We start from the raw sequence: 24,421 nt of genomic DNA on the forward strand, positions 1-24,421 counted from the left end.
AACATTAGGAAGCGACGCGTCGCGCCCTTTCAACCGCAATGTGCCTTAGGCAGTGGTTCGACCGCGAACGATGAACGAGAAACGAGTAGAACTAGAAACTATAAACGAGTTGGCGATCAGCGGGAGGCGAGTGTGTAGTTTCGATAGTTTTGTCGCCGGGCTATAAGCGAGTGTGCAAGTGCGACGAGCGATTACTCGCGCTATTCGCCCGCGGTCGCTCAGTTACACGTGTTCAAGCGAGGGAGCATCGCTGAACGAATATCGCTGAGCGAGTTCATTTTTGAAAGCTCATCGCTCAGAGACAAAACTAGTAAATCGAGTCGTCGCCGGCAGTGTGAACAGTCAGAGAGCAACTCTTGATATATGCATCTCTTTCGTTTATACGGAATGTACCTACCTACATTTTTATTGTGCGTTTCTAGAGAAAGAAAATCGCCGATAGTTGGTCGTTTTCTCGCCGGCGCGGTTGGACCACTGCCTTAAGTCTTATATATAGCCTCTATATAGACTTTATTTGAATAGTTTTGCTTTTTTTATGTTTATCAGGAAAAGTGGTCTTAGCAGAAAGGGAAGTAGAATAAAGGAAATAATTATGTGAAGGAAAGTTTAAATGAAGCCTGGTAAATTAAGGAGGCGTAAACAGTAAGCGGGTTGTTAATTCGCCCGTAAAAGCTTGTCGAAATAATCTCCTCAGACTATACCTATGTATAAGTATAATAATACTATTATAATATGCGGAAGGATCTGGGAACCGACCGGATTATTACCCCAAGAGAACTCCTTATGTGATTAATGTAAAGGGGTCACGACCCTCAGCAATGAAGGATAGGTACATCTATAAAAAAAGAAAGAATCTATTATAACATCAAAGCCCAAAGGCCTAACAAATTATACATGCTTTACTCTAAATCTTAACTACTTAAATTATTGCATGCTATGTTATATTCCAAAATTTTCTTACATTCACAAGTCCTTTTAGACTTTTTAAGTATGCCCGTCGTCGGTAGCAACAAGTCGGTGCAGACAATGTAGGTAGGTAACGTTAAATTAGCTCATCTACAAACTGCTCAAAATAAAATAATAAAAATTCTTTTCACATATCCCTTTCGAACACATACTAAAAAGCTTTATTGTTCAAATTTTGCGCACACGGTCATCGACCCTAGCTAAGAGCGCGCGAGCGAGAAAACTCACATCGCTGCGTGTTAGAAAGCAGCTAGCAAACAATCGTTTTGTCACGGAAAGTAAATTTTCAGACTGTCGTAATAAGTGTGAAAGTTTAGTGAAAACTCCCCTGTAAAAATATACGTGCAATTGATCTTGATTATTAGTTTTTATGTAGCTGACGATTGTAAGTGCGAAAATTGAAAAATCACTTTCCGCGTGAAATCACTGTGAAGAAATATGATAATTTCACTAAATGAAAATGGCTTCAAAGTAGCAATAATGCCCATCTCTGTCTCTACCTATTCATATTATGACTGTATTTCAACTTCATGCGGCACGAGTTTTAAGAGATAAAACAGGGTAGGAAAAGTTGGCGACCGCGCGACGCGACTTCCAGGCGCCTTGTGACGTCACAGTGAAATCTGTAGGTCAGTAGAACGGGAAATAATACCTGAATTCAAGGTTGTGTGTGCAAATAACTTCAAGGATCCACCTTCCCACTAATGGATAGGTATCCATAGCAAAGTTTTCCATTTTTAGCACTGTTTAAAAACAAAAGTGAAGGTAGGTATTTTAACGCTTTAGAATTATCGTAGGTTATATATCCATTATAAAATAAAATATATAAATGTCTGACGGTTGAATTCATGTCTTAGTCGGAGTATGTCCGACTAGTTTCGAAGCCATCGTCCCTTTTTAAATGGGGCTCTGCTCGCGACGCGGTGACAAGAAGACTGCGTGTGCCGCTTTTATATTTCAAAGTAAAGTTGCCTAGTAAGCTGCAATTTTATTTTTAAAGAGTTTTCTTTTTTTTTTTTGCTTTCGTATTATTTGTAAAAAGTGATAGATTATTCAATTAGAGAACGATAGCCATACTTACCAATTTTCAAATAGGTATCTATCTATACACATCATTACACATAGTGCAACATCATTACGAAAACTAATCGGTTAACCATTCGATAATCATGCGATACTATTTGATAATCTACTTAATTAATAACATTTTAGGTACTTACTAGGTCATCATCATCATGATCAACCCATCACCGGCTCACTAAAGAGTACCTACGGGTCTCCTCTCAGAGTAAGAAGGGTTTTGGCCATAGTCTACCACGCTGGCCATGTGGGGATTGGTAGGCTTAACACACCTTTGAGAACATTATGGAGGATTCTCAGGCATGCAGGGTTCGAAGGCGGACGTTCTAACCCCTAGGCTATCACAGCTATACTTACTAGGTACTTTACTTATATTAACCAATATAAAACTGAAGTGTATCTGCAACGAATCAGCAACGAATCTCAGCTTGTTAAAATAGTCAATAGTCAATATAAAAGTAAGAATAAATTAATAAGAAGAGCTACTTTATAACAGTAGTATTTACTGAGCTTACGAATCGTGAGGTGACACGTGCAGCACAATCTCAATAGTGGGTTGAGATTTGTTTTATTTTATTTAGATACAAGTTAGCCCTTGACTGCAATCTCACCTGGTGGTAAGTGATGATGCAATCTAGAATGGAAGTGGGCTAACATGGAAGGGGTATGGCAGTTTCTATTAGGCCCATACCCCTTTGGTTTGTACAGGGCATCGTACCGGAACGCTAAAACACTTGGCGGCACCGCTTGGCCGGTTGGGTGGTAACTAGCCACGGCCGAAGCCTCCCACCAGACCAAACCAGAGATGTTGACGATATAAAATAATAATTAATCGTTTTAAGGCAATGAAGTTAATGATCGTAGAGTTGCGTAGGTACCTAAATTGGAAACGTGGAATGTGGTAAATAACTTTCCATAGAGGCTAAATGCTAATGAGAGGGGAGATTTAGAAATTCCGCAACTAAGAGGACGCAACGAAGTACCGAAAGAATTCACAATGAAAATATTTGACGGTCGTTTAGAGACTCGCTTTAAATAAATTTACTGAACAAATAATTTTTTATTTGATAATGTTTTAAGTTAAGAATTCGAGCCCAAGTTCTAAATTTTTTCATTTAGGTAAATAATATTTTTTTTGACCTTTGGAAAATTTAGGTGTTTTATCAGCTGACAACAATTTGTGTCTACGTACAAGTAATCCATAATTAATATAATTATGAATGCGAAAGTGTATATGTCTGTCTGTGAAAGGCTAGCAGCCTAAGACGGCCCATCCGTTCAACCGATTTTGACGAAATTTTCTACCGAGATGCTTGCATCTCAGGGAAGGCTACACAGGCTACTTTTTATCCCGAAAAATCAAAGAGAACCCCACGGTATTTTAAAGCCTAAATCATCATCATCTAGTTTCTTAGGAAACAAATAAATTATATTACAAATATAAAATTCCTGTTCATCGTAACACTCTTGATAGAACGGTCGTGGTCACATCTTTGAGGGTGGATGAGGTACACCGTACACCTCACGAGCATTGTACCGACAGTTGTATTGACCCGACTGGCGGACAGCGTGGTACACTCGTGCAAGGGACCGCCCACAGCAGAAAAATCTAACTCGAATACAAAAACAGAACGAATGATCGAACCTAGGCTTCAATAAAAAAGTAACCTTGCCAAATAACAGGCTGATAATGTACATCAACAAATTATATCGTCCATTCTAGCACAAACAACTAGATTGTAGACTGCGCCAAATATTATGCGCAATAAAAGAATCTGGATTGGGGTCGCTCATCCCTCAGGGTGCGTTGGCGACGGCCAGGCGCGTCGGAAAGGCGCCATTACGTCACGGGGATCGATGCCATCTGGAAAGCGGTACTGAAATCTGAAAGCCGTATTATTGGCAACGCTCGGTACTCGGTAGTTTTAACTATCAAAATATAGGTCAAAATAATACTGTGATTTTCAAAGGACCTACTTCATGTTTTATTTTTTCAATATTTTTTCAATTATCTTACTACACTTTAGGTATAGCTAATTTATTATACTACTCAGTAAATGCCTGTGGTTTCGCTCTGCGCAAATGTAATTATCCTCTTTATTCCCTATCCTAGAATTTTGAAAAATTCGGTCATATTCCTTGTCTAAATTAAAAAGGGAACCTCAGAGTGCGGCATTTTCTGGGCGTTGATAAGTCAGTCAATGAGTCAGGACTTTTGACTTTTCTTTTTATAATATTTGCCTACTAGCTTATTCCCGCTACTTCGTCCGCGTGGACTACGTAAAATTCAAACGCTTATTTTACCGCCTTAGGGGTTGAATTTTCAAAAATCCTTTTTTAGCGGATACCTACCAATAGCTATCTGTATGCCAAATTTCAGCCCGATCCGTCCAGTGGTTTAAGCTGTGGATTGACAAATCAGTCACTCAGTCAGTCAGCTTTTCCTTTTATATATACAGATTTCTTGAATAAAAAAGGAGAAAATGACTGACTTATTTCTTAGACTTCGTACATAAATAACTAAACAAACGTTTTCAATATCCGATTACCTTAGCAGCATTATCTGGGAAATTACTTTAAACAAAATAATTCATATTGCATCCAGTTTCCAGCAGTAACTAAATTTTCATACACTAAAACTATTAACATAAAACCAACAAGGAGGAGGTTAAACTAATCTTATTGGATAACTTTGAACGTTCATAGAGGTATGTTAAATTGTAATATAAACTTTTAGCTGTAAAAGCCCGCAGCTACTGAGAAGTTCGTGACGAACTTCGTCTATACGAATACGTTTTGATAAAATATTAATTATTTATGAAATTATTGAACAATGTAACAGTAGAACAAATAGGTATGTAGGTATGTACAATAATTCGTCAAAAAACTTAGCACCATCTTTAGAATCACAAATATACAAGCCAACTTCTTTCGTTGCATTGACAGTGTCTTTTTCGTTTAAAAAAAAAAATGAAAAGACCGCGTGGTTATTGTACCTACATATTGCCTTGCAATAACAATGCTCCATAGAGACATTTTGAGTTATCTTAGAGTTGAATGAGTCAAATTGAAAAAAACTGATATAAATGACATCTTTAATTCTAAGCTGAATTTTAAAATATTGATCTAAATAAAATAACATAACCAGCGACTTTATCCGCGTCGATTTAGTATTTTTTAATAAATCCTGTGGGAACATTTTGATATCCCGGGATAAAAAGTAGCCCCGGGTTGTAAGCTACCTTCCGTCAAAATTAGTTAAACTGATGGGCCGTGAAAAGCTAGCAAACAGACAGACGGATAGCCAGAGAGACACACTTTCGCATTTATAATACATAATATTAGCATGGATTTTGTATAGATATAATAATTGAAAAACAATTTCCTCAATCGTGAATCGAGGACTCCGCCAAGGACCTCTTGCAGCAACAATTCGCTGCACAGTGCACTGCGTCAAAAATAATATAGATGTCACAATAAAATATCAATGTCTGCTAACCTAAAGTAAGATGAAACACGGAATCATAAGATCCAAATGTAGCATCTATATTTTCGCAATACAAGTAGACAGTCAGACCAATCTCCAAGCTCTGATTTTCATCATGGTGCTTTAATTCTCTCAAAGAGCGTTGTTGTAAGCCAGTCGATACCGTGGAGCTGTATAGACGTCGAATTGATGTCATCCGCCCTAATAAACATTGGTTTGATTTGATGCACCCTGGTACTTTGAATGCTACTTCGACAGAAGTCCTATCTCACAATAATATGGCATGCACTTCTTTATAGTCGCATTCCTTGTCTCCTTGACTCCTTTTAATTGATCACATAATGTTAGGTCTGTCGGGATAGTACGGTAGGTCCCCAAATTCTTCTACATAAAACTCGACTAAGAGAACTTAGGTTAATCATCATCAGATGTTAGTGATAATAACCGGGATCGAGGGTTAATGTGTTCGAGACAGAAGGAATCAAAAAGTCTAAATTTGGACCTCCAAAGTCACTCATCCGTTTACCGACTTAGGTCAACGTTGCTTGACAATCGCAATCGATTGACATGCATTGTCATAATTAGACCACATGTCCCTCATGACATGCATAAAAGACTACATTTAAGAAGAGCCCAAGCACAACCAGTACGACACTTTCTCGCGGCTTTTGCTACATTTGGTCGATGCATAATGCTTCTTTTTTTGGGTAAGCGATCTATTTTGGGGGTAAAGGAAATCAGGAAGGTGACACTCTAACTTAGAAGAAATTAAGTAGAAGATAGTTTTATTTTTCACCGTTCCAATCCTACTGCCAGAAAAACTAACATGTTTTGTGGATGTAACATGTGCTGTCGACTTGTCGTAGTATATTCTACAAAGTTTTAACAATCGCAGGTTTTAACTCCAAGCCTGCGTTCTACAAATAAAATGAATTTTCATGAAATTTTGTAGCAGACATGCAATTTTAGTTTAAAACTAACACAGGACAGTTATACATGACAGAAAGTAGACCAAGTCACGCGTTACTTTGTATTTTGTGTGCAAATAAAGTCATTGCAGTGAATACTAATACAAAGTTTTTTAGTTATCTTCATAATGTTGTTTAATATTCTGAAAATATTAAATTACCTAAAACACGTTTTCAGAGATAAAAATAACAGGAATTTAGTAAGGAAGATTTTTTTATATTTCTTATCACATACATGGGAAACGTTTGCCTAATTAATACCATCGATACAAACGCTATCGATAAGCCCTTAATAGCGTATTTTATGACGGTATTAACATGTTTGTTCAATTTGCTAATAAGAAAGGCAAGCATATAGCGATTATTATACGTGATAATATGCGAAGGGGCCTATTTTACGACCGTAATAACATTAAATTATGATTTGATAACCTGAACTCGTGGAACCCTTGCCATTAAAGTGGCCATTAGGCGATCTACGGCGCATCCTATGAAAAGAGTTGGCAGCTAGCTGAGGAAAAAATTCGAGCATAGCTGATGTTTAGTATATTTCCATATTTCAGACTGGCTTATACCAGCGGCTTTGGCTTCGTTGAATTAATTTTATATACCAATGGAATTGTTTCTAGGAGTGGTAGTCTAATATGTAGTTTATTTTGCGAACAGGTTTTAAGATAACAGACGTAGGATATGACACAATATTATATACTTACTCGTTCATTAACGTTTATACCCGTTATTTTGAGATATTCTACCTAAGTGTACCCTGGTGTAAGGTGTAGCGCGGTGCTACGACAACGTATACAACATGGCTCCAATACACGAGTAGATACAGACTCATGTGACACCAAGGAACTTTACGGAAGCGCCACACGACCAAGCGCGCGTAGAGTTTTGTTCCTGCTGTCCTGACGTCACCAACTAAGTGGCTCGAAATATTGACACTTTAAGTTTATCGTGGTACATGCCCGTTTAATGCATTTCATGCATTTCAGTAACCACCACCAGTGAATTAACGCGTAGCAGTTTGACTTACATCATAGTATACATAACAGTTCTTATATGTATTTATCGTACCTATACTACGACTTACCAGATATACTTACGTGCATTCAGTGTGCAATGCCGTTTCACGATTTTTGTGTAATAACTACTTTTAGTTTATATTCTTCACTATACGTCTATTATGTCACATACACGATAATACCAATATACATTCGTGGATAATACCTATTCCCTACCTATCTAATTATATAACACTGTTGACAAGAGAAGGATTATAGTTACTAAACCTCGCCATATGGTGTTGATTGTTAAATCATATTAATAATATTGGCTACACTACGTTTGATATTATGGAAGGTGGCATTACGTTGGTCTGCATGAATTGGTAGGTTTTATCTAAACCAACCACTTGACAATTTCTTCTCTAAATGCATAAGAAATTAAACATAGTCTGATATTTGCTTATGTTTTCATTTAATCGTTTATGTGTAAAAAATTTAGTGTATTTAATGTGTTTAGCCTATATCACTCATTGATAACGTAGCTATCTATCAGTGAAAGAATTTTCAGAATCGGATTATTACTTCCGGAGATTACGTTTTACATCCAAACTTACACACTTTACCTTTTTACTATAGAATAGAATAGAATAGAATGTTTTTTTATTCATGTAAACTTTTTACAAGTGCTTATGAATAGTCAGGTAGTTTTAATTTACCACTGGTTCGGAATGCCGTTCCTACCGAGAAGAACCAGCAAGAAACTCGGCGGTTGCTCTTTTTAAAATATATCATTCACGTGAGTCAGCTGGAATGCTACCTACACTAAAATAAATGTAAGGAGAATCCTGTGATATTTCTGTACACCTGTGTACAGAAATATCACAGGATTACAAAATAACAAGAAAATAAGCAAGTAAAGGAATAATAATCTTGTACTGAGTGGGAAGTGAGAGTACTAAGACAATCATGTAGGTACTAACTGGGAAGTGGGAGTACTGAGAGTCAGTCTTTACTCTATAGGAAACACCGTGGTAGAGAGAGCGAGAATATGTGAGTCTTAAGTGCTTCCGGTTTCGCCTGTCTAAACAATTGCACGCCACCCAGGCTGTTTGGCGCCCAACGCCATATTTAATTATTTTAATAACATTTAATAACGAATTAAGTATTTTTGGCATTTTTACTCAGTAGAATCTTCTTTCCGATTCTGTGGTAAATCTCACTTCTCATAAGAGCCATATTTTGGCCTACATTGAAATCAATAAAGATTTTGCAATTTCTTTCAATTTTTGGCATTTTGTCCATCAAGTCTTGAAACAATTTATGTATTTTGTTACTCACTCAAAAGTCATTTTTGTCAACCCTGTATGATCCAGAGTGACAAGATCTGAAAAGTGGCACTTTCAGTCTTTTGTGTTCAAGATCTGTGACAATAAAAGTTTCGTTAAGCTGCTTCAAAAGCTCAAGTCGTAGTGTATCGGCGGTTTCTCTACTGTTACCATAAAAATATGTTTTTGCCGTGGTGTGTCCCCTATACATCGTAGTCCCCTGTTTATAACTAACGCTATATGGAAGATCCAAGTACCCACATAATGTCCTGTCCAAAAGACATAAATATTGCCCTAGTTATATATTTTAAAGAATGTTTGCCATGATAACCATGACTAATATTCCCATTAAATGGGAACCAAATTTTCCTCCCTAACTTTAACTGACTAAAGCTACTAGGAGCCAAATCAAAACCTGTGACCGTGCAGATTTCAGTCGATCCTCAAGCCATTAAAATAATGGTGAAGCTTAAAATTCTGATGGCAAAGATCTCAATTTATCATAATATTATAGAAAAAATGTAATTCGAACCTTACAACTGCCGGCTGTGATAGGCTAGTGGGAGCTATGTGTTTTAAGTAATTAAATATCACATGCTTTAACGGTGAAGGAAAACATCGTGAGGAAACCTGCATGGCTGAGAATTTTCCATAATGTTCTCTAAGGCGTGTGAAGTCCACCAATCCGCACATGGCCAGCGTGGTAGACTACGGCCAAAACACTTCTCGCTGTAAGGAGACTTGAGCTCTGTAGAGAGCCGGCGATGGGTCGATCATGATGATGATGACATTAAATCTTAGTGGCTAATTCTATCATTCACAATCTCTAAACTGAACCGCAATGACAGGTCTAAATATTATGTTGCTATGCCTTTCATAATGCCCCCTGCGGAAAAATATAGCACTACTGCACTAGATTGAGAACTGTCAAATTAGTTTTATTTAGACACTAGCTTATGCTCGCGACTTCGTTTGCGTGGACTACACCAAACCCCTGGGCCTATTTCACCCCTTAAGGGGATGAATTTTCAAAAATCCTTTCTTAGCGGATGCCTTCGTCATACCTAATAGCTATCTGCATGCCAAATTTCAGCCCGATCCGTTCAGTAGTTTGAGCTGAGCGTTGATAGATCAGTCAGTCAGTCAGTTAGGCAGTCAGTCAGTCAGTCAGTCAGTCAGTCAGTCAGTCAGTCAGTCAGTCAGTCAGTCAGTCAGTCAGTCACCTTTTCCTTTTATATATTTAGATTTTGTGTCACAACAGAGCATTATAATTACTAAGTAGGTACTTACTAAGTATTAGTACTTCCTAATTTCATACAACAGAGTTATACCTAGTATCAAAGGCATATGCGCTCTGCGAATGTGCCTTTCAGTTCCTACTTACAAGGTAAAGGCCAAGTTCCAAACACTTGAAGCTATATATCATCGTCACAGTTTACTGTACGTACGTCGTACATCCTGTAGGTATGATATTATTGTCAATATAATTAATAACGGTTGGCCAACCAAGCGCTATTACGGTAGCTCTAAATAATCGTTGTCTTGCCAACATATTATTATGGCAGTATCAAACTTATACGTATTATGTAAGTCTATCATGTTTTGCTCGTTTTATCTTAATATAAAATTATGTACCTACAAAAGAGGCTAAGTAAATAATATTAACTAAGAATTATTAAAAGAATCTTTTAATAAAGATACCATCTCATAATTATAATAATTAGTTATTCCTAGCGACCTCGTCCCTTATAAACCGTACTATAAATTTTTATAGTACGGTTTATAAGCATTTGCTTCATATGATTCCAAAAGCTGCGTTGAGACAATCTCAGAAGGTATAAACGAATAGGTAGGTACTTATACATACAAACACAAATCAAGGCTTTGTTATATATACTTTTCTACCTGATGCCCGTTACTTCGTCCACGTGGATTTGGTTTTTTAAATCTTTGATCTTACGGGTTAAGAAGCAATGTGTCACTTTCCAGGTCTTTAACTATATCCATAAAAAAACGTCGTTCCTCTACCCCGTTGCGGCGTGATTGAAGGACAAACCCACTAAAAAACCCACTTTCGCATTTATTATATAGGTAGTGGTATCGATATTGGTAGAATCTATTAAATACTCCAATATAATATGTACTATATTATTGTTTTTTTTTAATTAATTTTTAACAAAAATAATTATATCATAATCGATAAAACGTAATTATCATTTGGTTATTAAAATGCCGTTAGACGTACCTACTTGTACATAAATAACCATAGAACATAGCTTTGGCAAGTATGGCCATGTCGTTAACAACAGATGGACGCACCAAATGTTACCCCCAATCATTATCGCCTTGTCTTCCACTTGAGCGCTGTTAACTTTAGGCTGCTACTCCACAGTATGCGAAGAGTTACGGATGCGATAAAATATACTTAAATAGTAAATATTATGTGACAGTCATTCAAAACCCTGAGCCTGAATGGAAGACTAAATAAGCTTTTGGAATAATGCTAGACATGATGGCTAACTATGGTTATAGCTTATAACAATTGGTTTTAGCAATATCCAGAATTTTAATCCGAACGTACCTATACTGGGGTAATTAAATGAAATTCAATTGATTTCGTATAACCAATTCTCCCCACGAACACGAATACCTATTTGTTTATAAAACTGGCGGAACAGAGTTTATTTTTGTTCATTTCGAATTGAATTGAAACGAAAGAGTATAGGTAGGAAAACATCTCTCAAAGTATAAAATAAAGTCGCTTCACGCCGTCTGTCCATTTGTACCCTTAGATCTTTAAAACTGCACATCGGATTTTAATGCGGTTTCATCAATAGATAGAATGATTCAAGAGGAAGATTTTATACATGTAGTTTAATATTTATGACGGTAATTGTTTAAGATGTCGAAAGAAATCAAAAGAAAAAGAAAAGAAAGTGGTTTGAGAGCTTTCATCGAAAATGATGTCTTATTCTTTTGAAATGTAACAAAATAACCACACTGAAACTACATTAGTATCTACATTGCAACTGTGCAAAGCTAATTTTAGAATCTATAATGGCCCTTGTCTTGAGATCTAAGAGCAAGTGCAAGGTACGGACAGTTTCTGACTAAAAAGTCCTAAGCTCTAGTATCTAAAGAACAAAGTTACTCTGGGATTAATTACTTTTGCGAGAAGTTTTTTTATAGAATGACTCTTAGATTTCTTTCCCAACTCATCGAGGCCAGTTCGTCTTTTCAATTAGCAAGTAAAAGTGATCGGAATTTTTTATAAGGTCCGAAAGGTTATTTTTATATATTCGTCTATATTTTTTATTGAATAGAACTAACATTTTTTCTAATAATACGCGGACAAAGTAATCACCTAGTGTTATCGCACTTATATAATAAATTATCTCTGACGGAAGTCACGTGATCTGTTGCGTTAACATCTTGAGTCAATCAATACTTATAATAAAACTGTAACAGGTCAAATTCTGTACATTGAAGATATTTTGAAATTTTTTTTCGAGGGCACTCTATAATCGATACTGAACACAAAACTGTAATTTTTTTCATTTTTGTCTGTCTGTCTGTCTATCTGTCTGTCTGTCTGTCTGTCTGTCTGTCTGTCTGTCTGTCTGTCTGTCTGTCTGTCTGTCTGTCTGTCTGTCTGTCTGTCTGTCTGTCTGTCTGTCTGTCTGTCTGTATTACGGCCGCGCATCACGCTGAAACTACTAAATGGATTCCAATGAAACTTGGTACGATTTGAGGTCATACTATGAGGAAGAATATAGGATACTTTTTATCCCGAAATTCAGCATGGTTCCCGTAGGAGAGGGGATGAAAGTTAAAATGTATACTGAGTTGTAATTCATTAACGCGTAGTCCGATTTCATTCATTCTTTTTTTGTTAGAAAGGGGATATTTTAAAAATTGATCCGTAAATATTTCAAGGTAATCGGTTTTTAACCGACTGTCAAAAATGAGGTGGTTCTTTTTTCTACATCGATTTTTTCGAGGTTTCTGGACCGATTTGCAAATATTTTTTTTCAAATCAACAAAAAAAGTTTTCGTGGTGGTCACATAAAAAATTCTGGATTCAACTCCTTAATCCTGATGCTGCAGGGTTACTGCCCGCCTGAGTTATCAAGATTCAGGAAGTGTTCATAGTGAATTCATATTGTAGGTACCAAGCAACGACTTTATTCTCAGACTTCAAGTCTCAACTCCTCAACCCTGATGATGTAGGGTACAGCACTCCTAAACTATAATGTTTCAGGAACTGCGGATGATGCAAAATTATTTTAGGTACCAAGCATAGGCTACATCATTGAACTTCGGATCCTAACTCCTCAATCCTGATGCTGCAAAGTACTGAAGTCCTAAATCGTGGGGATTTAAAAAAAAAATAAAAAATTTGAATCGACTGTTAGGCGGAACGAAGTTCGCAGGGTCAGCTAGTTGTATATAAATACTGTGGTTGATGATTTTTAAAGCAGTCTCGTTCTAGCTCGTGACTCGGCGACTATTGAATGCTTTTGTGTTTAGGTCGCCATTTTGATTGATTGGTTGTAATAGTAATATCAGGTTAATGTTGCAGTTAGGTAAGTATAAAGAGTAAACCTCTCGATAAGCCTCTACGCGTGTGATCAATATCTGCGCGCAAGTTTAACACGAGAGGACATTCAAATAACTAATCCAAAAATAGCCTTGCTTTTCTGTCTGACTTTGAATCCACTTCTGGTATCCCTTTTACTAGTATGAAAATATAATAATAGCCAATAGTATTGATTGTGTTCGATGTTTGAAACTCATAGTTCCAGAAAGCAAAGTACTTTGTGATGGGAAAGCATTGAACTTTATGGTTTCGTTACCAACTTGTACGAATTCATACGCGCTATGACAAATAATAATATGGCGACATATGTTAACTTTGATATTAGTTTTCGTCCGATTTCCGGTACTCCCCCACATGAGGAAATTAATGATAACACAGTATACAAGTATTTTGGTAGGAACTGAAACTTAATTGAGTTTTATCTGTTTTAGAAAGTGTTTTTAACCGACTGCGGAAGGGTTTAGGCATTACTCACTCATGTGCATGTAAGATCATGGGGTTGGTCATACTCAATTTATTTGTAATGTTTTAAATCTTTATTGAACACAAATAAAAGGATTCACAGAAAAAAATACTAAGACTGGACATCGAAGTACGCAGCGTATTAAGGCGGTCTTAATATCGCTACTGCAATCTCTCCCAGACAACCACTGAAGAAAGGAATGATATTGATTCGAGTTAAGTAGTAGTCCAAGACTCTACCGGATCGGTAAGCAGATCTCAAAAAAAAAAAAGAGCCTCAAGGAGTCAAACTGGTAAAAAACTCAGCAGTTGGGTACTTACTCTTTTCGAAAGGCAAAATTGTGCAATAAATTTAGCTATACCAAACTAAAAAACATTATAATATGTAGATTACATCACAAATCTTATCGGTACACCTATCGAATACGATAGAGAAATATGCGCAAAACAAAACATTGTACAAATTGAGACAGATGGATTGAATTTGGTCCTAAACCAAAGGTTATTTTGTAGTATTTTCCAAAATAAACTTTTAAATGAAAATTACCTTTCCTTCGTGGTTGTTATTTTTAAATAGAAAGGTCCATTGTTTTTTAACTTTGCCAAATTTTTATTTATGCCTTGCCCAGTATATAATGCTGATCGTTCTTAACCTCCTACATTACCTACTTCCTTCTCGAAAATCCTAAATTACTCTCTTGGAAGTTAACGTTACTGTACTTATATTATCTTTGCCAGAATTAATCCCAGCTGAGCTTTTCATAAAGTTTTCTATACGCTGAGTTTCAGAGCTAGGTATCCTAGAAATAATTTCTCTTGTCCCTCATTTAGCGTCAAAGTTTTCTTTTGTCATTTCTTTACACTTGTTCACACGGACCTAGATAACGAACAGCTTTAAAACGGCAGACCAAGCATAATCAGTGCGAAAGCTATTTCTTGCAGCTTTTTCATCGACAAAGCGTTGTAAAACCTACGAGACAGATGTACCGCATTTATTCTGCTCGGACTGCAGTTATGAAAATAAAATATATGGAACTGTGTAACAGCACACCATAAAAAAGTCGTCTAAAAATTTCTTACAATATACGAAATTCTGTGCTGTGGAAATTTTGTTATCTGTACTGCCACTGAATGAATAACTTACTTTTTTTTTTTTGTATAATAATGTCTTTACCTATGTATACTTCAAGGTTAATCAAAGTTAACTTAAGTTTTTAAAAGTTAAAAAAAACATGTTTACCACTACAAACAGGTAGGGCACACACGCACATACAAACTGTCGCATATATAATATATAATATTATAATATGAAATATGATTTAATGTAGTAAATAATAATTCTGGATTTAATTCATTTAGCTCTTCAATAGAATAAAAAAGCATAGATACAAAGCTTGATTAATTGGTTGTCAGTAAAATATCATTATTAATTTCATCACCAAACGTGTTTCGTTATAGATTAATTCAATTTGACTGAATTAACAATCGGTACATTAATTCTAAGCACCCTGACGGGCGGTGAGTTTCCGGTCATCACACGAACAATAATAATCGATTGCGCTTAGCTGCAACGTGCAGATATGCAATATCAACAGTAAATTAGGATGCAGCTTAGTAGGTTCAGTACGTTTTTAGGTTTCGTACCTGAATGGTACCAACGGGACCCTATTTAAGACTCCGCTATCCGTCGTCCGTTCATCCGTCTGTCTGTCAGCGGGCTGTATCTCGTGAGCCGTAACAGTAGACAGCTGTATACTAATAGGCAAGTAGTAGGCAATAATAAAAATTTCAAAATGGTTGCCATAAAAATTAAAAAGCTTTATTTCTTGTACTATGGTACGGATCCCTTCGTGTGCGAGTCCAACTCGCACTTGACAGAATTTTTTATATAAAAGGAAAAGCTCACTGATTGACTGACTGACCGATCATCAACGCACAGCTCAAACCACTGGACGGATCGGGCTGATATTTCATTCAGATAGCTATTAATATGACGTAGGCATCCGCTAAGAAATAATTTTTAAAAATTCAACCCCTAGGCGGGTAATATAGGAGTTCGTAATTTGTGTAGACCACGCGGACGAAGTCGCGGGAATAAGCTATTTTTAATGATAAGAAAGCTTAGGGAATAAATTGCCAGCTTTGATGACACTCTTGTCATGATGTCATGTTTTTATAACTATATCATCCATGTACAAAATTACGTCGATCCGTTGCTCCATTGTGACGTGGTGGTGACGTGATTGAAGGACAAACCAACAAACCTGTGAACCAACAAATAAACACACTTTCGCCTTTATAATATGCGTATACAGGGCTTCAAAAGGTTTTAATATATACGACTGCTCTACGTGAAACAAACCAAGACAGATTTAATTTCCGTATAGGAATCTAGGACTCAAGTAACAACAAGGACCTACGTTAGGCAAAGTGTACTGAACACAAAGTAAAGAGATCTTTACTCATAGATAGTGCATTTCTATCAGTCTTTTGAAGTGAGACTTCTATCGCAGTTACTCTTGGAAAGTTCGTTACACGTAACGAGGTCAAGTCTATTGAGAATCTTACTCAGAGTTCAATTATCTACTTACATATGATAAATTCATATTATCTATACTGATATTATAAAGGCGAAAGTGTGTCTCTCTGTATATTGTCTTTTCACGGCCCATCCTCATAACCATTTGCCGAAAGCTACAGAGTTAGCCGATATTTTCAGGACGGACATAGCTACTTTTTGCCCGGAAAATACAAGATTTCCCACGGCATTTTAAAAAATAAACCTAAATCCACGTTGACAAAATCATGGGCTTAACTTTTTTTTCTAATAAAAATAGCGAGTTCACGAGCAGGCGACCTGATGATGTTAAGGGATTACCGCCGCCCATGAACATTTGCAGTAGGTACCAGAGGAACCGCCAATGCGTTGCCGGCCTTTCAGGAATGTGCGTGGAAAAAGGATCTGGCACAACAACGGGCGTTGAAGTGCACCAGGCACCCAGGTGACGCAGGTGATTTATTTTATACAGAGGTATCTTGTATCCTGGTCAGAGGTATAGGCTACTTTTATCCCGGAAAATCGAAGAGTTCCCACTGGAGTTTTAAAAACTTATCTCCACGAACGAATACAACCAAAAATCTTGGTTTCTTTCCTTGCGAAGGTTGGACGGGTCGCTAGTATAAGATGAATAATTATATCGATACTCCAATCGATATGGCATCATTTACACCAGGCACCAAAATATATCATACTTTTACTGCAAAATGAAAATGTAAATCATGTCGCGGAGTGTTTTTATTATTATCGACGAGCGACATCTGGCGTCACGGATATGGCAATATCTGCAAGAAACTAACACTCTTGGTAATCTACACGCATTATGCTAAGCAAAAGTTTAGAGCGGACCAGCACAAACAGACGGAGTGGAGTGGAGTTGAGTTTTCGCGACTTGACATACCTACTGATGAAATAGGTCCTAACTCCTAACTGCTGCTAAAATCTCATGGGAACTTTTTGTTTTATTTTATGTGATTCCTCGGGATGGAAGGTAACATTGTACTTACCAAATTTCATCAAAATCGGTTAAACGGAGACCGTAAAAAGTTAGCAGGCAGACAGACAGACAGACGCTCTTTCTTATTTATAATATTAAGACGTATGGATTTTGTTATTGTAGCTAAATTGGGATTTATTGGGATGGGTAAGTGGGGTAATAAATAGACTCATTACGGATCAGAAATCAGATTTGTGTTTTGATTCGATGTTCTGATTATGGCAATTCAATGATAATGATAATAATTATTATCGATAAGATAAAACAATTATTTATTATATCAAGCATCAGGCGTTTAGTTGTGTCAGATACAACTTTAAATTGATTATATACATTTTTGTAATGAACAACTAATGTATAAATTTACTATTACACGTGTAAGGTTCAGTTACCGTTTGAAAAAAATTGTATCTATAACTGTGCCGGTGCAATAATAATCCATAGTATGTGTAAGTACACGATAGGTCGAGACTCGAGATAGCAATCGGGGAGGAAACGCCCCGCACACCCACACAGCCCCCGCACTAACGCGGTGCGGGCGAGCGCGGGTGACGTGCGGGTGTGCGGGGCGACCCCCACCTTATACCCCGATTGTCATGTCGACCTGCCGCGGACTATACTCGTAAAATTATAAATGCGAAAGTCAGTCTGCCTGTTTGTTACTTTTTGACGGCTCAATCCCTGAACCGATCTTGACATTTGGTTCAACGATAGCTTACCTTAGGAAACCTTACCTTAGGACCTTAGGAAAAATGGTCGAGTGTATTTTGGGCTCTTCTCAGACCTGCTGCGGGGTGATTCACTAATTCAATGTTCAATGATGAATGACAGCCTCTGAGCTCTTATGTTTAATCCATTGAAGGTCTTCTACGCAAAATAATTTTAATAGCACTCAGTGAAGCAGCAATATAGAACCAACCAATGTCAAATGAGCTTGGTGGCTAGCATTCATAGTTGGATACGGAGCGAATCAGTAGACAGGGCGTGTTTGGAACCCGCCCTTTAGTTTTAAGTTACTAAAATTCCTTGACGCCTGAAGGAAAGCGTCTGAAGCAGACAGTTTGCATTAATTACACAAACAGCACAACAACGCTGCAAGGTCCGGATTAATAGCAGTGTAATAAATAACAAGATTAAATTAAGATGTTAAAATAAAGCCGAGGCTACTACACCTGGAGCACTAGAAAATGTCTTTATCTAAATGACCCGTTGTCGTAGGCGAACAACAGACGCGGTAATACAACGCGAAACCATCAAGTTTTAAATTTTTTATAAACCCATTTTGAATTTTTTGTTATTTGTTGTTATAGCGGCAATAGAAATACACATTCTGTGAAAATTTCAACTCTACTTATTACAGTTCACGAGATACGTCCCACTGACAGACAGACGGACGGACGAACAGACAGCGGAGACTAAGTAATAGGATCTTCTTGGCACCCTTCGGCTACGGAACCCTAAAAAATAGATAAAGTCAGGAAAAACAATTTTCTAATAAAAGTTGTCTGTAACCTAGAAAAGCATTTTCGAAATAGCTTATCTAAACGTATACGCAATTGTCCTAATTGTTGTATTATCATTTATCAGTACAATTAGCAGGGCCCCCACCAGTGGCATGCAGGTCATAGAGGCATAAATGCACTGCTTACCCCAGTTGTAATAGCTTAATGCAAAGCTTATGACCTGCCAACTTAAACAGGTTCCTACCTAACTAATGCCTACCCTGGCTTCAAACCCTGTGCACGCCACTGGCCCCCACTGAGCGTAGCAAAACAAAAACTCGAGAGGTTTTGCTACGTTCAGGAAATTGACCCCTGCATAGTCCAAAATTCGTGACTTAATTATTTTTTAAACAAAACTATAAAATTTTATGTTTAATTCAATTATTTGTTAAATGTTTTACATTTAGTGTTTGAGTTAAACATGGAGACCTCATAAATTAGAGTAAATTTTAGAATGCGTGTTCTAACATAGTTCTAAACGAGATTTTGCTTAACTTTACAGATAGGTGGTCCGCTAAGGTGTGGAAAGCCCTTCCGACGTCTGTGTTTTCTGCCGCGTATAACATTAATGACTAGGTATCATCTATGCAAGCACGCTCAAACCTAGACCTCACCATAACTTTTTATTTAGCATGATGGTCGTCAAGCGCACGCTTATCTCGCAATAAAAAAACCGCCTCAGCTGAGCAACAAAGTCAATGATCACTATAGATCTCAATCTATATAGATCACTAGTTGATCCCCGCAGCTTCGCTCGCGTGTAAATAATATAGCCTATGTCACTCAGGAATAATGTAGCTTTCTATTGGTGAAAGAATTTTCAAAATCGGTTCAGTATTTCCAGAGATTACCCCCTACAAACAAACTTAACGACATTATCTCTTTATAATATTAGTATAGATTGACTTTGCTCAGATTTTTTACATCAGAGACATAAGTTCGTCTCGTTTGAACTATCTTAAATAGAAGTTAAGTCAAAGTACGTTAGATCTCGGCCTATACCTAAGTATCGATCAGAGTACGCTGCTCAGCTGCGACGCCTCGCAAGGCTGCCGCACTTAGTGTAAACCCTGCTAATTACAAAGGATCAAAACGGTCTTAAATATTCAGAGAAGTACCTACTACTCTTGAAGAAGCTTTTCCGGAACCCAATTGAATGTTTTATTCGATTTTAATCCGTGCAAACGTTTTGTAAGGCATTTATTTTATTCCTCGATCGTAGGCATAAAAGGTGTAGCAAAATAAGATTCACGTAGCCTTTTTATAAAGGGCTTAGGCTGTAGGTACGTAGGTATATTAATTAAATAACAACACCATCAAATTGTTTCCGAGATTTGCATTACAATTAGCTACTTGCATAAAATTATTTGTTGGTGTACTCTCTTACAACTTCTAAAGTTCTTAGTGGTTTTCAATGTGGTTTACCATCATTTATAATAATTCATAAGAAAGTTTTATTTGACACATTCACTTAAAATATAAGGTTGTTTCACCGAGTGAATCAACCATGTCACTGATTCCAGAGTAAAAAATCCAGAGTATAATTTATTAAGACCTACTGATCGCGAACTACGAAGCTTGAATAAAAGCAACCTCAAATCCGTGACTGAACACTAATAAATATTTAAAACATCTATAAAAGCAGCTCCTTCTTAAAACGAAAAAAAAAAACAACAATAACTTATTCTTGGCACTGAGAGTTTCTACGAGTAGGTAGGTACATAATATCACAATTTATGTTTAATATCGTTTTCATATTTCTTATTTTCTAATAAATCACCGAACGCGTGTTGCTTTTGACTTATTTCACATTTAATTTGTTCTCCGATTGCTGGGTCCGGGTGTAAATTGTACAAAAGTGCCTTTTCACCGTCCACCGTTGTTTCAGACAGACCGAGCAATACTTAGGTATTGTATACGTAAAAGAGATGATGTAGTGAATGCTTGTACGCGGTGAAAATAAATTACGCAGATAGGTAGGTAGGTACCTAATGAGTTGCTAGCAAGATTTTGCAATAGGAATCTAACTGTTCTCTCTTCTCTCTTCTCTCTTACTCTTCGTCTAATATTCAATTTCATTACATATCAATCCAAACTAATATTATAAATGCGAAAGAGTGTCTGTCTGTCTGCTAGCTTTTTACGGCCTAACAGTTTAACCGGTTTTGATGAAATTTGGTACAGAGTTAGCTTACATCCTGGGGATGTACTCCTGGGTACGATGCCGTGTAGAAACCAAAGGAGTATGGGTTTAAAAACTGTCGTACCCCTTCCAGGTTACCCTGGTTCCATCTTAGACTGCATCATCACTTACCAGGTGAGATTGCAGTCTATGGCTGACTTGTATCTGAAAAAAAAACGAATACCTACGTAGCAGTGAACAAGGGATGTTATATAGCTACCCGTAATTGGCTTCTGATCATGTAATTTACTGTCCTTGTACTGGCAGCGCAGCTATTGACGCCGACAGCAGTCTGTGACGCGGAGGTAATTTGAGCGCACGCTAAGCCGTCCACTTGTTTAGCTTCCTACGATATAATTGGAGTAAATACGCACTAATTGATACCCTATCAATAGGTCCTCACTTAGGTTCTCACTTGTCCTCACCTACTGGGATTAGCAGGCAAAGTAAGGTCAATTTTTGGTCAAAGGGCATCATACATCGAAGTAAATTATTACCTCAACATCAACCTATCACCGGCTCACTACTAGAATGACAAGGGTTGGCCCTAGTCTACCACGCTATAATTATAGCCAAGTACGGATTGATAGATTTCACACACTCTCTTTCTCTCAGGTATGCACGTTTCCTCACAATGTTTTCCTTCCCTATACCAAGTGATACTTATTTAAGTAATTGCTTAAAACGCACATTAATCCGAAAAATTAGAGACGAAATAAGCTGCAGCCCGCAAAAATGTTTGGAGTGCCCCGTCTTGGATACCTACCATGTAGAGGTCTTTGGTATCACCAAAAAGTAAATGAAGCTACAGGGATGAACCCAATAGAGAATTGAACCTAAAAAGTTATTCTGTGTGTCTTGCTTGGGATGGAGGTGCAAAATTTTCGAAGCTTTACTCACCAGAAAAAAACGCTGTTCGTTAAAAAATCAAATTACAAAAATATTCCACCACAAAATCAATGTTCATAAAATTCGTAGCGGTTTACACTAACTTTTATTCACTTTTCAACGTTGTTAAACAAGCTTGTTAACCTAACTCGCGTTTCAGGTCGACTAGTTCCTACTCAAAGCTAGAAAACAAGGTTCCTATCTTGTACACATGCACTGACTTGCAGTACTTTCCTGATTTATTAAGCCCGGACAAAAAGAAGGTCGTTTTAAAATAGACCCATTTCTGTCCGTGGCTTCGTAGTTTTCGAAAAGTACGGGTGTTTTGGACCATTCTTAATTCCATTTAAAGATTAAGTATACGATTCCTTTCCGGTATTAGAATTTCAGTCTTAGAATGCATATTTATTTTGATTCCACTTATAATCACCTCAAGAGTTTTACATCTATTAATTGATCAAGATTTTTTTATTAGATACTGGTTGATTGATGCCCACGATTTCGTCCGCGTAGATTTAAAATACCGTGGTTTGATTTTCCGAGATAAAATAACTTATATCCTTTCCCAGGATGTAACCTAACTCTGTACCAAATTTCATCAAAATCGGTTAAACTGTTGGGCCGTAAAACAGACAGACACACTTTTGCATTTATAATATTATTATAATATTAGTGTGGATTAATTACCTACATAAAAGTAAAACTGATAAAAGTATGTGCTTAGTCTAATTACTTATAGTTATATTGTTATCCTATGAAATTGCTTCGACCATTTTACATACGAGGTCAGGATAGTAATCAACTGTGTAATAGATAAAAACCTAGTCCTTGGAAAATATGCAGAAAGACCTAGCCAATCTTCTATACTGTAATTACATAAATGTTATCAAAAGGAAATAAATATCTTTTAGCGAAGTATTCGGATATCTATATCAATCCGCAAAAATAAATAAAACTGAAGTGTCCGTCTACGATTTTGAAATAATTGTATAAAAAGTGAAAACCGTTCCACGGACCCGTGAGCTTTCTAAGCAGTATAAAGTTAAGTGTCCACTAGCAATAAAACTTGCTGGAGTCAGCTTTCTTGTCATGTCAGTGTCAATTTCTGCAAGTTTTAGTATACAAAACTTGCAGACTTGCTCCGAGTGTTCATGTACAAATAACTTGTCAGAGCTAACTTCTGCAAGTTTTATTGCTAGTGGACACTTGGTATCGTTCACCTGTGGATTTGCTAAAACTTATTTTTAGTACATTTCAATTCGTTTTTAAGAAAACCTTCTTCGAAAAATTTCTACACATTCTACATGTATTATGATTATAGTAACATTAGTTTATAAAATATAGGCATGCCTAGTGCCTACCAGTTTAAAGCCGGAGCTACTCAGATAGTCTAAGTATATAAGTATAAAAAGAAAACTCCTGAATCACTAACTGACTCATCAACGCCCGGCCCGAACTCATGGACCTAGAAAACTGAACTTTACAGAGGTCCCTTTTAGAATGTAGACAAGGAATAAGGCTGAATTTTCTGAAATCTGTAGGTATAAATAAAATTCAAAGTCCTGACTGACTGACTGACTTAATTATCAACGTACAGCAACGTTTATTGTAAAGAGAAGAACTAAGAAAGGATTTTTCAAATTTCAACCCCTAAGTGGGTTAAATGGAGGTTTGTAATTTATGAAGTCCACGCGGACGAAGTCGCGAGCATAAGCTAGTTAGAGAATACAGAGGATTTATATTTTCGTCAAGCGAAGTCGCGAGCGATCGTCAGTTAATAAATAAAGCCTGAATTCTAGTTGAAGCATATCGGACCAGCTAGAAAAAATATTCTAAGGCACACAAAGCGGGCGTAGTTCGGAATATTCAAGAAGCTATCCTGTAACTGTACATTCCATAAATTGGATCCAGATCCTTTACAACATGTGACTCTACGGGCTTAGATAATCCTTCTAAAGGCCTAGCCCTCAGGCGTAGGATTGCCTACTGCAGAAATCCGATATGCTAGATTACATTTGCATTTGGAATATAGATAGAAAATACCTACGCTACGCGGCCAAAAGTGATGAACATCGATCTTTAGAAGGAGATATGTGCTCTAGCAGCACTGTCTCGGTCATTGAGCCCGACAAAACGTCACATCGGTATGAGTGACAGAGACAACGCTCTACAAACCTGAAATGTCATCCTAAAGGCCGATGTTCATCACTTTCGGCCGCGTACTGTACATAATAAAATTATGTCCCACAAAACGACCTCATCCTTTCGATATCAGTTCACTTGTCAAACGATTGGCGTTGATGATGACCAAAATTTTGTCATCATAAATAAGTGCTGAATGACAACAATGTTCGAAAAACCGAAAGACATTGGAGTGCCAAGGTGCTAGAATAGCACCCT

At 37.0% G+C, this 24,421-nt stretch overlaps 1 protein-coding gene across 2 annotated transcripts in view; it reads right to left on the reverse strand.

The window, feature by feature from the left end:
- Nucleotides 1-24,421, reverse strand: part of LOC117984648 (neural cell adhesion molecule 2-like) — a 161,236-nt gene that overhangs the window by 126,968 nt on the left and 9,847 nt on the right. The window lies entirely within an intron of this gene.

The sequence above is a fragment of the Maniola hyperantus genome, chromosome 8 (assembly GCF_902806685.2).
Source record: "Maniola hyperantus chromosome 8, iAphHyp1.2, whole genome shotgun sequence".
NCBI classification, from domain to species: domain Eukaryota; kingdom Metazoa; phylum Arthropoda; class Insecta; order Lepidoptera; family Nymphalidae; genus Maniola; species Maniola hyperantus.